The sequence below is a fragment of the Triticum urartu genome, chromosome 1A (assembly GCF_056163025.1).
Source record: "Triticum urartu cultivar PI428250 chromosome 1A, HENAU_Tu73, whole genome shotgun sequence".
NCBI classification, from domain to species: domain Eukaryota; kingdom Viridiplantae; phylum Streptophyta; class Magnoliopsida; order Poales; family Poaceae; genus Triticum; species Triticum urartu.
In genome coordinates this window covers 354,213,507-354,226,382 of record NC_141873.1, presented here as the reverse complement: position 1 = coordinate 354,226,382, position 12,876 = coordinate 354,213,507, and positions in this window count along the sequence as shown.

Genomic DNA, 12,876 nt, shown 5'->3' with positions numbered 1-12,876 from the left:
GGAGGAAGCACTTGATGCGCCCGACCTGTCACCTCGTGGTCGCGACAGAGAGGCCTCCCGACCCTCCACTCAAGCCGCTCCCCGTACCAAGGTGCGGGAATATGCGCCGGACTTACGAGACATGTTGGAGGACAAGGAAAGGCAAACAAGATCGATCTACGGATCGCGTGGGCGCCGCACGGCTCGAGATGGTAACCGTCACGCCGGCCACAAATTCGGCGGGGCCGAACACAGTAGACAAGGCTCATTGGAGCTACGTCATGATATAGCCCAATACAGAGGCACCGCACACCCACTCTGCTTTACAGAAAAAATAATGGATCATCAAATCCCCGAGGGTTTCAAACCCGTAAACATCGAATCATATGATGGCTCAACAGATCCTGCGGTATGGATCGAGGATTATCTCCTTCACATCCACATGGCCTGCGGCGATGATTTCCACGCCATCAAATACCTCCCACTCAAGCTTAAAGGACCAGCTCGGCATTGGCTTAACAGCTTGCCAACAGGATCAATCAGTTGTTGGGAGGACCTGGAAGCCGCATTCCTCGACAATTTCCAAGGCACTTACGTGCGACCCCCAGACGCCGATGACCTAAGTCACGTAATTCAGCAGCCAGAGGAATCGGCCAGGCAATTCTGGACACGGTTCCTAACAAATAAAAATCAAATAGTCGACTGTCCGGACGCTGAGGCCCTAGCAGCCTTCAAACACAATATCCGCGACGAGTGGCTGGCCCGGCACCTTGGACAGGAAAAGCCAAAATCTATGGCAGCACTCATGACACTCATGGCCCGCTTTTGCGCGGGAGAAGACAGCTGGCTTGCTCGTAGCAACAATATGACCAAGAACCCTGGTAATTCGGACACCAGGGACAGTAGTGGCAGGTCGCGTCGCAACAAGCAGAAGCGCCGCATTAACAGCGACAATGCTGAGGATACGGCAGTTAACGCCAGATTCAGAGGCTCTAAATCCAGTCAGCGGAAAAAGCCATTCAAAAGGAATCCTAGGGGCCCGTCCAGTTTGGACCGAATCCTCAATCGGTTGTGCCAGATACATGGCACCCCCAAAAAGCCGGCCAATCACACCAACAGGGATTGTTGGGTGTTCAAGCAGGCAGGCAAGCTATACGCCGAAAATTAAGACAAGGGGCTGCATAGCGATGACGACGAGAAGCCCCGGCCGCCGAACAACAGTGGACAGAAGGGTTTTCCCCCACAAGTGCGGACTGTGAACATGATATATGCAACCCATGTCCCCAAAAGGGAGCGGAAGCATGCGTTAAGGGACGTATACGCGGTAGAGCCAGTCGCCCCAAAGTTCAACCCATGGTCCTCCTGTCCGATCACCTTTGATCGAAGGGACCATCCCACTAGCATCCGTCATGGCGGATTCGCCGCATTGGTTCTAGACCCAATTATTGACGGATTTCATCTCACTAGAGTCTTCATGGACGGCGGCAACAGCCTGAACCTGCTTTACGAGGATACAATGCGGAAAATGAGCATAGATCCCTCGAGGATTAAGCCCACCAAAACGACCTTTAAAGGCGTAATACCAGGTGTAGAGGCCAACTGTACAGGCTCAGTCACACTTGAAGTGGTCTTCGGATCTCCGGATAATTTACGAAGCGAGGAGTTAATCTTCGACATAGTCCCGTTTCGCAGTGGCTATCACGCACTGCTCGGGCGAACCGCATTCGCTAAGTTCAATGCGGTACCGCACTACGCATACCTTAAGCTCAAGATGCCAGGCCCTCGAGGAGTAATTACGGTCAATGGAAACACCGAACGCTCCCTCCGAAGGGAGGAGCACACGGCGGCCCTTGTAGCGGAAGTTCAAAGCAGCCTCTCCAGATAGTTCTCCAGTCCGGCCACTAAACGACCGGACATCGTCAAGCGCGCCCGGAGTAACCTACAACAAGACCACCTGGCACGATCTGAGTAGGCGTAGCAATGCGGCCCCAACCCCAACCCTCGCAAAAAGGAGACGCCTGTACTTCGCGTACATAACTACGCTCTAGAGATACCATGGGCACAGGGGGAGGGGCACCATCACGACACGCCCAAAACACGGCTTAAACCGTACCAGGGGTGCCGATTTTTTAGTTTTATCTTACTTTTAGGACTTCATCCTTTGGAAGGCCTGTTCGGCAGTTCAATTGCCGCACAAACGATGCAAGAACCAGGGAAGCAGACAAGCCACGACGCACTACGGAACTCCCAGGTGGTCTCTATCACGAGTAGTATACCCGTTCCGCATACTATTCCGCAGCTTGCCCCTGGAACGGACATGTTAACTAGTCCAACCTTCCACTTATCGCATTATTTGTATCGTTCTGCTTTGATCGCAGCTATTTTTAATAAACAATGCATAGCTTTCGTCTATTTTTGCATTACCTTTTTTCTTTATATATGTTCCTCAATGACATGTTGCACCCGTACACGTTGGTACGGCCAAAATACGCCAGGGGCTTTACTATCCCTCAATATGGTGTGAGAAGTCCGAACACTTTAACAAAGTACGGCACCCCGAACTTATAGCACTATATGCATCGGCTCCGAATCATGTCTTGGGTCAATAGTTGGGTTTGCCCGGTCCTATGTTTTGGTGCCTTACGTTCCGCTATATCGGCTAAGGTAGCACTAGGAGAACCACTGCGATTGTGCTCCGGTTGAGCTGGGTCGAGCACCTCAGTGGAGAAAGCTAAAACTGACTGTCATGATGAAGCGAGAGTTGGTCACTGTTTGAGAGGTTTTTTCGAGTCCCTAAAGACTTATGTCGCTTAGGGCGAGGAGCCGGCTTTGTCCGGCCAAGGCATGGATACCGCCCCGAACTCGGTCTTCCGAATACCAGGGGCTTCGCCGAAATTTAAAATTATAGAATTCTATGGCTAAGTGAGAGTGTTCACGCATTATAGTCCGATTGCCTTGTTCGTTGGGCTGAGCGCCTCCCTCGAAGGACCCAAACATGGGAAAAAGAGCGCTCAGGTTTATCCCCGAACACCCCAGCACTAGCGGCACGGGGGCAGAAGTCGATGACTCGCCATCTCTCAGAATTGATAAACAGTCGCACAGAAGGTAATATTTTAAATTCTAAAAGCATTGCTTAGCGCATATAAACAAGTTTTCAGCGCACAGGACAAAACGAGCAAGTTTCACTCAAAAATTACATCCCTAGAACATTCATCCGCCACAAGGCGGGCACCCTTCAGAACATCGTTATAGTAATTCTCGGGCTTGCGATGCTCTTTCCCCGGCGCTGGCCCGTCCTTCACCAGCTTCTCAGCATCCAGCTTGCCCCAGTGCACCTTAGCACGGGCAAGGGCCCTATGGGCACCTTCAATGCAGACGGAGCGCTTGATGACTTCAAGCCTTGGACAGGCCTCCACCAACCGCCGCACCAGCCCGAAATAGCTCCCAGGCAGGGCCCCTCTAGGCCACAGCCGAACAATGAGGCCCTTCATGGCCTGTTCGGCCGCCTTGTGGAGCTCGACCAGTTGCTTCAGCTGGTCGCTCAGGGGCACGGGGTGTCTGGCCTCAGCATACTGAGACCAGAACACATTTTCCGTCGAGCTGCCCTCCTTGCCTCGATAGAATGCGGCGGCATCGGATACACTCCGGGGAAGATCTACGAACACTCCTGGAGAGCTTCGGATTCGGGTAAGTAACAAGTAACTCACGTTTATGTGTTTGCTTTGCATAAAGAATGCCTTACCCGCCGCTATCTTCTTCACCTCATCCAACTCCTGGAGGGTCTTCTGGGATTCGGCCTTGGCAGACTTGGCATTATCAATAGCCACCGCGAGCTCGGACGCTCGCGTCTTTGAGTCAAGCTCCAAACTCTCATGCTTTTCCATGAGAGCCTGGAGCACTTGCCGCACCTTCCCAACTTCGGCCTCATACTTCTCCCACTCGGTGCGCTCCGAGGCTGCCCTCCTCTCGGCCTTGACTAGTGCTTGCTTAAGGGTCTCCACTTCAGACGTGGCCCCTACAATAGCCATGATAATCCTGTCATTATTTGCAATTGATACTTTTTTATATATATTTAAACAAGGTATCTCTTACCTTCATTGTCCTCGAGCTGCTTCTTGGCACGACCGAGCTCTTGCTCGGACCGCTCGAGGTTCTGCTTTAACGTGTCCACTTCCGCAGTTAGTGCGGCGGACGCAAGCAGAGAAGCCTGCATACGCATATTGACTCCTTTCGTTAGACTCCTGCAAATTTTATTTGATCCTCTATTCGGCTTTTCTTTCCGAATGCCAAACAGAGCATCAGGGGCTACTGTCTGTGCGGTACTATTACCTACACATTCTTTACTTACCTCAAAGCCTGTCAAAAGGCTAGTACAAGCTTCAGTCAGCCCGCTCTTGGCGGACTAAACCTTCTGGACCACCGCACTCATAATAGCACGGTGCTCCTCGTCGATGGAGGCGCCTTGGAGTGCCTCCCACATATTGTCCGGCACCTCCGGTTGGACGGGGGCCACCGGCATGGCGGACTTACTCCTCTTGGAAGGAGGTCCCCCGCCAGACTTTGGAACCTCTGAAGGTTCCGGAGCGGTGTCCGGCCTAGAGCCGGACTTGGAGCCCTGGGGGTTTCATCCCCTTTGCTCCTGGAGTCCAGGAGGTCGCCTTGCGGCGCCTCCAGGACCAGCTCCTCCCGGCTTGGAACCTGTTGGGACAACACTTCGGTGTCGTCCGCAAGGCGGGGGGAGGAAGCCATCGGAAGCGAGTTCACATTCGACGAGTCTAGTGAGCCGCTCGACGACGCGTCGAGCTGGTCTTTGGGAGGGCTGCATAAACATATTCGACATGAGGGAAAATTTGTGCAATAAACGAATACTACGAATTACTCTGGTATCCGGATACTTACGATTTGGCCAGGGGCTTGGCCCTAGGCGCCCACTCCTCTCCGCCGTCGTCGGCGTCGGTGGAGTAGACCGGAGGAAGGGTTTTCCCCTTCTTGGACCCTTCGGCCTCCCCAGTTGGGGCGGCCTTCCTTTTCTTCCCTTCCCCCACTGGAGGGGGAGGGGTCTCTTCTTCCTCCTCCTCGTCTTCGCGGGAGGAGTGCGTCTTGGATTCGTCGGATGATGAATCCGACACCTCCGGGCGTCGGGCACTCTTTTGAGTCCCCGTGGCCTTCTTCTTGACCTTCTTCTCTGGCACCACATAGGGTGCCAGAACCAGCAGCTTCGCCAAGAGAGCATCCGCTGGGCCTTCGGGCAAAGGAGCCGGACAGTTGATCTGTCTGGAGGTCACCTGCCAATCCTGTCAAAGGTAAGGGAGTTTAGATCCCGCATAGAGTCAAACTATGAAAAACTAATGCCCTGTAAAAGGAAAAACAGCTTACCGCGAGAGCGTGACGCTGCGCACTGAATCCGCGATCCTTAGAAGCAGATGCGGGAGCCTCGGCGCCCTTGAAAAGCACCTTCCAGGCATCTTCGTACGTTGTGTCAAAAAGCCTGTTCAGAGTTTGGTGCCGCGCCGGGTCGAACTCCCACAGGTTGAAAGCCCGTTGTTGGCACGGGAGGATCAAGCGGATGAGCATAACCTGGACTACGTTGACAAGTTTGAGCTTCTTGTCCACTAGGGTTTTGACGCATGTTTGGAGTCCGGTTAGCTCTCCTTTTTTACCCACGACAGGCCCGTCTCTCTCCTGGATATGAGCTGCGTTGGGGGTCCGGACCGGAACTCAGGGGGTGCGACCCATTCAGCATCGCGCGGCTCGGTGATGTAAAACCACCCGAATTGCCACCCCTTCAGGGTCTCCACAAAGGAGCCCTCAAGCCAGAGGACGTTGGCCATCTTGCCCACCATGGCGCCTCCGCACTCCGCCTGGCTGCTGCGCACCACCTTCGGCTTGACGTTGAAAGTCTTGAGCCAGAGCCCGAAATGGGGGCGGATGTGGAGGAAGGCCTCGCACACGACGATAAACGCCAAGATGTTGAGGACGAAGTTGGGGGCCAGATCGTGGAAATCCAGGCCGTAGTAGAACATGAGCCCCCGGACAAATGGGTGGAGAGGGAAGCCCAGTCCATGGAGGAAATGGGGGAGGAACACCACCCTCTCATGGGGCCTAGGGGTGGGGATGAGCTGCCCCTTTTCGGGGAGCCGGTACGCGATGTCGTTAGACAGCTATCCGGCCTTCCTCAGCTTTTTGATATGTCCCTCCGTGACGGAGGAGACCATCCACTTGCCTCCAGCTCTAGACATGGTTGGAGAAGGTTGAGGTGGGGAGTGCAGACTTGGGCGCTGGAGCTCGAGTGCGCAAGAATGGATAGGCGAAGGAGGAAGAAGGCGTAGGTGAAAAGGTGGATTCTTATCCCCTTATATGGGTGGACGCAACTACATGTCCCCACCAGCCTGGTAAAACTCGCTTATCTCCAAGCGCCATAATTGATGGCGCGGTTGGGTTACCCACGCTCGTATTGATGAGAATCCCGGAATAAGGGGACACGATCTCTGCTTTAACAAGACGTGCCAAGGAAACTGCCTCGCATAACGCGCTGAGATGGAACAGTAAAACGGTTCGAACAAAAGCCTGGCCGTGGTGTGATGTCACACTATGGAATACGTCAGCAGATTAGATTTGTGTAAATGTTATTCTCTCTATGGCAATATGTGGAAACTTATTTTGCAGAGTCGGACACTATCTTTGTGTTCAAAATCTTCTATGAAGTACTTGGAGGAGGAACCCGCCTTGCAATGTCGAAGACAATATGCGTGCCGGACTCGTCGTCATTGAAGCCTGGTTCAGGGGCTACTGAGGGAGTCTTGGATTAGGGGGTGTCCGGATGGCCGGACTATACCTTCAGCCGGACTCCTGGACTATGAAGATGCAAGATTGAAGACTCCGTCCCGTGTCCGGAAGGGACTTTCCTTGGCGTGGAAGGCAAGCTTGGAGATACGGATATGAAGATCTCCTACCATTGTAACCGACTCTATGTAACTCTAACCCTATCCGGTGTCTATATAAACCGGAGGGTTTTAGTCCGTAGGACAACATACACATCCACAATCATACCATAGGCTAGCTTCTAGGGTTTAGCCTCCTTGATCTCGTGGTAGATCAACTCTTGTACTACCCATATCATCAATATTAATCAAGCAGGACGTAGGGTTTTACCTCCATCGAGAGGGCCCGAACCTGGGTAAAACTTCGTGTCCCTTGTCTCCTGTTACCATCCGGCCTATACGCACAGTTCAGGACCCCCTACTCAAGATCCACCGGTTTTGACACCAACAGTGGCTCACTCCGCTGGCATCAGGCAAGTTGCCCCGGCAAGGCTCTTGCCGGGGCTGCGAAAGCTACCTCGGCAAGGATCTTGCCGAGGGAGTCCACCTCGCCCTCTTGTTCTCCTGCGCTTCTGGTCTTGGCGTTGCCTTGGTTTTCTCGGACTTCGGCTTCTCTCCGGCTTCCCTCCTCTACACTGCTAAGTGTGGTCATGGCGCGCGGCTCTGACTTAGCGTGCACAAGTAAAGGGGTCAAAAGAAGAGCCCCTACTTTTGTACACCGACAAGTCTTGGGGGTAGAAAGTATTGCTTAGTGATTGTGGATGACTATTCAAGATACACTTGGGTGTACTTCTTCAAGAGGAAGAGTGAGACCCAAAAAACCGTCATTGACTTTGCAAATGAAGCTCAACGTCAACACAATGCAAAGATCTTGACAATAAGAAGTGACAACGGCACCAAGTTCAAGAACTACACCTTGGATGAGTTTCTTAGTGATGATGAGGGGATCAAGCATCAATATTCCGCACCTTACACCCCTCAACATAATGGTGTAGCAGAGAGGAAGAGTCGAACGTTGATGGATGCGGCAAGGACCATGATGGCGGAGTTCAAGTCTCCATACAACTTTTGGGCCGAAGCCATCAACACTGCATGTCATGCATCCAATCGGCTCAATCTCCAAAAAGGCTTGAACAAGACTCCATATGAGATACTCACCGGTAACAAGCCCAACCTCAAGTACTTCCGAGTGTTCGGGTGTAAGTGTTTCATTCTCAAGAAAGGTGTTCTTTTGTCTAAATTCGAGGCTAGAGCTTATGAGGGCATATTTGTTGGTTATGCTACAAACTCTCACTGGACTTATTGAGGAGATGTGTAACATGGAGTTTGATGAACATAACAGCTCCCAAGTGGAGCAAAGTGGCACTTGTGATGTAGGTGATGAAATTCCTCCCCAAGCCATAAGAAGAATGGGTGTTGGTTTTGTCCTACCCATTGAGGAACCCCTACCCATTGAGGAACCCCTTGTGGCCGAAGGAGAAGGACAATGTTCCACTCAAGTGGAACCATCACCAACCCAAGGCCCACACGCTTCCGAAGAACAAAGTGAAGACCCTCAACCACATGAACAAGACCAAGGGTGAGGGAGTCCTGGATTAGGGGGTCTCCGGACAGCCGGACTATATCCTTTGGCCGGACTGTTGGACTATGTAGATACAAGATTGAAGACTATGTCCCGTGTCCGGATGGGACTTTCCTTGGCATGGAAGGAAAGCTTGGCAATACGGATATGTAGATCTCCTCCCTTGTAACCGACTCTGTGTAACCCTAGCCCCCTCCGGTGTCTATATAAACCGGAGGGTTTAGTCCGTAGGACAACAACGATCATACCATAGGCTAGCTTCTAGGGTTTAGCCTCTACGATCTTGTGGTAGATCAACTCTTGTAATACTCATATCATCAATATCAATCAAGCAGGACGTAGGGTATTACCTCCATCAAGAGGGCCCAAACCTAGGTAAACATCGTGTCCCCTGCCTCCTGTTACCATCCGCCTTAGACGCACAGATCGGGACCCCCTACCCGAGATCCGCCGGTTTTGACACAGACATTGGTGCTTTCATTAAGAGTTCCACTGTGTCGACATCATAAGAAGGGATGGCTCGTCTCGTTGTCAAGAACAACATCACCTCTAGGGGAGCCCTGGCTGTAGGCCAAACTCTCCGGCTAGGCGGCTTCATCATGACCGCCCGCTCGGCCGCCGCGCCGACGATGACTTCTCGGGTCATCCAAAATAGCCTCCACATCGGCTCAAAATTTACCAAGCAGATGGATCCAATGGAGCTCACCTCTTTGAACGAGCTCTTGGATCGCATCGCCGCTCTAGGAGTCGCTATGGACTATCATCGGATTGGGCTTAAACTCGACCAAAGGGAGATTAACTCTCCGTCGGTCACCCATCAGATAGCGGTGGTGGAGGAGCAATGCGGCGAATCTTCCTCTATCCTGAGTACGAACTATGTCCGGATTCCCGAGCTCTCCAAGCCGGATACCCGTCCACGGGAGGACATCGCCCTAAACCTGAACCTAGAATCAGGCTGCATGCCATACCTGCGGGGCAACATCCCGGAGCCCGAACTTCCAAGAACTGAAACTCCTCCGCCCCTGGGTCTCAGATTGGGTCAAGGTCTGGACTTAAATCCACCCACCCACCCAGATATAAATGATCTTTCCCACATTAGGCAAGAGCCCCAAGAGACAGTACATCACTATTGGGCCAGATTCCTCCTTGTAATGAATAAGTCGCCATGACATTGCACACTTGCTGACCTGGCAGCCATAGTACGGAAGTACTGTGCGATGGAAAGCGGCTGGAAAACCTAAACTAAATTTTGGGATAATCCGGCTCTGAGAAAACCCCCAGTCCGAACTAAAAGGGTGCACTCTCATAAGTCGCCCGACTCAATTACAAAGAAGCAAAAGCCCACTACAGGGCGTGGAACCATATTGGAGGGATGGCTTAACGGGCCCTGCAAAATTCATAGTACAGCGGATACCATACCAACACACAACCTTAGAGCATGTTGGGTACTCCGGCAGGTGGCCAAGAGCGGTGAGGATCTCCTCATTCAAAACACCGCAGAGCACCTTCCCGTGGATAACAATACAGTACTAACAGTCTTCAACACCTTCGCCTCAAATAATAGGCGTAAGCGAGCACTCCGCAGCCTTGCCGAAGTCTGCCACATGGCAGCAATAAATCCCTGGAGTGACACAGCTATCACCTTCAATGCTAGTGACGAACCTAAATTCCGAACAGCCCGAGCACCAGCCGCCTTGGTCCTCAGTCCAATTGTGGACGGCTTTCAGCTTACTAAAGTGATCATGGACGGCGGCAGCGGATTAAACCTCATTTATGAGAAAACTCTTCAAAAAAATGGAAATAGACAGAAACCGTATTGAGCAAAGCAGCACAACCTTCCGAGGAATCATCCCCAGTCGGGAGGCACGTTGCACTGGGAAAATCACACTAGATGTGGTATTCGGCACTCCGAAGAATTACAGGTCCGAAGAAATTACATTCCAAGTGGCCTCGTTCAGTAGCGGATGCCACGCCCTTCTAGGGCAGGAGGCATTCATGATCTTCCAAGATATACCCCATTACGGGTACATGAAGCTCAAAACGACCGGGCCTAATGGAATCATCACTCTAGCTAGTGATCCGGACATAGCACTCTGCGCCGAAAACAAGACAGCTGCATTGGCCATCGAGGCATTATCCGAAGCCCTTGCAGCGGAGGAATTAACTGTGTTGCGCTCCACAGTGGACAGGGCCGACATGATACTCGACAAAAGATCCAAGTCCACCTCTTTTAAACTAGCGGATGAAATAGTCAAATTCCAAGTCCATCCAACGAACCCCACAAAAATAGTATCCATCGGGGCACAGTTAAACCCCGCTATAGACGCCGCACTACAGGAGTTCCTGCGCGAGAATTGGGACATATTGGCCTGGCATCCTTCAGACATGCCAGGAATCCCACGCAGGCTAGCCGAGCATAGCCTTAACATTCTAAAGGGATTCAAGCCAGTCAAGCAGACTCTTCGGCATTTCTTCGAACCTAAGTGACAAGCCATGGGAGAGGATCTAGCCAAGTTACTAGAGGCCGGATTCATCAGAGAAATAAAACATCCAGACTGGCTAGCAAACCTGGTAATGGTACCAAAGAAAGACAAATCCTGGCGCCTATGCGTCGACTTCAGGAACCTTAATAAGGCTTGCCCAAAGGATCACTTCCCCCTCCCTCGCATCGATCAAATTATCGACGCCACCGCCGGGACACGACTCATTGTGCTTCCTCGATGCATACTCCGGTTACCACCTAATTAAGATGGCGGAGTCCGATCAAACCACAACGGCTTTTATCACTCCATACGGCCCCTTCTGTTTTAACACAATGCCCTTCGGGCTCAAAAACGCCGGCGCAACGTATCAGCGCATGATTCAGACATGTCTGGAAAAGCAGATCAGCAAAACAGTGGAGGCATACGTAGATGATGTGGTCGTTAAAACCAGGCACATCGACTCCTTAATAGACGACTTGAGGCTCACGTTCGACAATCTCCGAACATACGACATTAAGCTCAATCCAGAAAAATGCGTTTTCGGCGTTCCCGCCGGAAAACTCCTGGGCTTCATCGTCTCTAGTAGAGGAATTGAAGCTAATCTGGCTAAAATCCTGGCTCTGTCATAGTTGGCTATCCCAACTGACCTCAAGCAAATCCAGAAGTTAACTGGATGTGTGGCGGCCTTAAGCCGCTTTATCTCTCGATTAGGAGAAAAGGCACTCCCGCTCTATCACCTTCTTCGGCGCACCAAACACTTCGAGTGGACGGACGCATCCACATCCCGATTGGAAGAAATAAAATCCATCCTGGCCACCAACCCAATCTTGGCGGCGCCAAATGTCAGCGAACCAATGTTGTTATATATAGCGGCAACTCACCAAGTTGTAAGCGCAGTGCTCGTCGTCGAACGAGAGACGGATGGACATAAATTCCCACTTCAAAAGCCGGTATATTATATATCCACTGCCCTCACTCCATGCAAATCACGGTACCCACATTATCAAAAGATAGCATACACGGTATTCATGGCATCCCGGAAATTACGACACTACTTTCAAGAGTGCTCAATTACGGTGGCCTCAGAAGTACCACTCAACGACATAATAAACAACCGCGATGCCACGGGCCGGATTGCCAAATGGGCTATCGAGCTCCTCCCGTTTGACATAACATATAGACCACGGTGATCCATTAAGTCGCAAGTACTGGCCGATTTCGTCGCCGAATGGACAGAAGCCGAACTCCCTAAAGAGTACGGCGCGTACTCCAATTGGATCATGCACTTTGACGGTCTGGGGGCTGGCGTCGTCCTGACATCCCCCACCGGAGATATAGTCCAATACGTACTCCAAATACTATATACAGACTCCAACAACGCAGCCGAATACGAGGCCCTATTACACGGTCTCCAGATGGTAGTTTCCATGGGCATTCAACGCCTGGAGGTGCGTGGGGACTCCAACCTTGCAATATCTCAAATAAATGGAGACTTCGATGCCAAGGATCCGATAATGGCGGCATATCACAACGCCGTCCTGAAAATGTCAGCTCGGTTCGAGGGGCTTGAATTCCACCATGTGGCCTGGGAAAACAATCAGGCGGCAGATATCCTCACCCGTATCGGTGCTAAGCGCGACCCTGTCCCACTTAACATCTTCCTGGAAAAGCGGTTTAAGCCATCCATGGTATGGGAAGGGGACACCAGTAACAATAGTCCAGACCCGGACACAACACCAGACACCGAACACTCTGACACAATCGGAGGCTCTGCCATCGAAATAACACCTTCAGCCCATGTGATAATGGCCGTCATCGCCCCGTGGACAGAACCATTCCTGGCCTACCTAACCAGGCAGGAACTACTCGAGGACCAAAATGAGGCACGCTGCATAGTACGGCGATCTAAAGCCTACAAGGTCCACGAGGGAGAGCTTTATAAGAAAAGCACTACCAGAGTCCTTCAAAGGTGCATCTCCGAAGAGGAAGGGCGGAAGCTTTTGGCAGAAAT